We start from the raw sequence: 2,143 nt of genomic DNA, 5'->3' as shown, positions 1-2,143 counted from the left end.
GGCCGCGGCGTGGAAGGCGGCCCCGAAGGGCGAGGAGCGGGGGTCGGGGGGACACACACGGGGCTGTGAGGCTCAGGCGAGGAGCCCCTCCGTCCCCTCCTCCCCTTAGAGGAGCGCTGGTGGATGAGGGCAGCGTCCTTCTGAAGGAGGCAAACGGCCTGTTTTACTGGAGGGTCTGAAAAAACTTCTGGTTTTCCCTGGTGTATTTTACAGAGCGTTTTCGTCAGAGAATCATCACGGCAGGGACGCGAGACCTTAAAAGGCCTTACTGAAGATACCTTCGTACAATCCCGAACACAGCGAAGGGAAAGGCCTGACTGGGGTCTCTGGTTGCTACCGATGTACAAATAATAATTAACAGCCGCAAGAATCGCCATTTCTCTTAGAATGCAACAAAATCCCTGCTTGCGCCCTATAATAACCATAAACTGCCATATTTGTCCCTTTCACAGAAAGGGGAAATTGCATAATTGGAAAAGCACGGCAGAGAAAGCAACATGCCATGTTACACGCTGCTACTGATGGGGAGCTAAGTCAATAGGAAATGCCACCCCCGGAATGTGAACTCTTACGCTGGCAGATGGCTGATCAGTTACTGTTGTTGATGGAGACCGGGAAATTATGGTGGTTTAGCAACTCTTGAATAAGACAGTTGCAACAGTAAAATTATGCTTGGATTATGGGCATCTTGTTTCATTCTAAAAGGCACAACTGTTAGCAAGTTTATTGATTTAACAATCATTTCATTGTTGCTGTCTCGTGACTCAACAGTAAAGACTTCTAATTTGCGGAATGGACTGTGAAGTTCCATAATAAAAATGAGGCTGTGAAGCAGCAGGATTTCTCGGTGGTTTTATTCAAAAGATTGTTGATGCAGAATAACTGAGAGGCTCTGGGTGTTTTTAGGGCTACAGGGGACGGATGGGTTTCTGTTGTGAGGGGGGAAGAGAGGCAAAATGCTCTAGCAGCTACACGGGACGGTTGTGCAAAAGTACTGAAGATGATGGAAGTTCACGTGGCTTTATTTATAAACATGGACCTCAGAAGGGAACCAAAATTTAAATGTGGACCACCTTCTTCCAAAAGCTTTCCAGCTTCTGAGCTGATCCTGCATTAATTTCTGTATCAGCAACTTTCATTTCCTTTAAAGAGTCCTAGTGGTATCAACAGTGTTTCATAAACTCATCAGGGGACTGAGTCTCAGGGGATCTGACCTCTTTTACAAAGCCTATGTAGGCCCCAGATGCAATTCCTCCATAGCAGGCACCTACGAGCAGAATATGGGAGCCTACATCTCAAATTCTCACCCAGTTTTGCTTTGTGTGGAAATCAGAGTGTGTGTAGCAGAGAGCAGCACACAAAGCAGTGTGATGGAGAGGCTGAGGATGCCCAGGAGGGACACTGGGGTCCGTAAAAATCCGCATGGGCCTTCAGCGCTTTCTCCCTGCCCTCTTCCTTCACCCCTTCCACTGCAAAGGGTTTTGGCTATTGAGAATCTGCTTTTCTAACACTTCACGCCAAAGGGTGGAATTATTTACCTCAGGATCTGCAGGCACAACTCTCTGCCCCCACAGCCAACCAAGTCCTGTGGGGCCCAGTCTGGGACTAGCGGTACCAACACAGATACTCAGCATGGCTCTTCCTGAAGAACACCAAACACCCAGTTTTTTTTCCCCCAGAGCCCGTGTTCGCTTCCCCGAGCGTGGATTGGAAGTGGGACTCCGCTGCCTGCCGCCCCCGGGCCCAGGCCTTCAAAGGGTCGCTCACCTCAGCGCGGCGCCATAGCGCGCCCCCGTGCACTACACTTCCCAACATGCCCTGCGCGGGAACGCGCTCCCGCGAGGGCTCATCGACCAAGGGTGGCGGCTGCCCCCGCCCCGCCACGCAGGACGCTTTTCTGATTGGCAGAGGCGTTCCGAATGCCGCTTCCTCATTGGCGGGCCGGCGCTGCCGTTGAAATTTGAAATCCTGTGGTGGCGGCGGAGGGGGCGCTGCCCGGCGGTGGTTGCAGAGGCGGGGAGCTTGCGCCTGCCGGGTCCCGCGCACCGCCTCAGCCCAGCTCCCTGCGGGACCGCACCCGGTCCCCGCCGGCAGGTGGGGGTCCTTTGGGGGGACCTGGGGGTGCCGGGGAGGGGGCAGGTCC

This window comes from Haliaeetus leucocephalus, unplaced genomic scaffold, assembly GCF_000737465.1.
Source record: "Haliaeetus leucocephalus isolate CR32 unplaced genomic scaffold, Haliaeetus_leucocephalus-4.0 Scaffold51, whole genome shotgun sequence".
NCBI classification, from domain to species: domain Eukaryota; kingdom Metazoa; phylum Chordata; class Aves; order Accipitriformes; family Accipitridae; genus Haliaeetus; species Haliaeetus leucocephalus.
The sequence above is the reverse complement of the archived record's forward strand: the minus strand, read 5'-3'. Positions refer to the sequence as shown.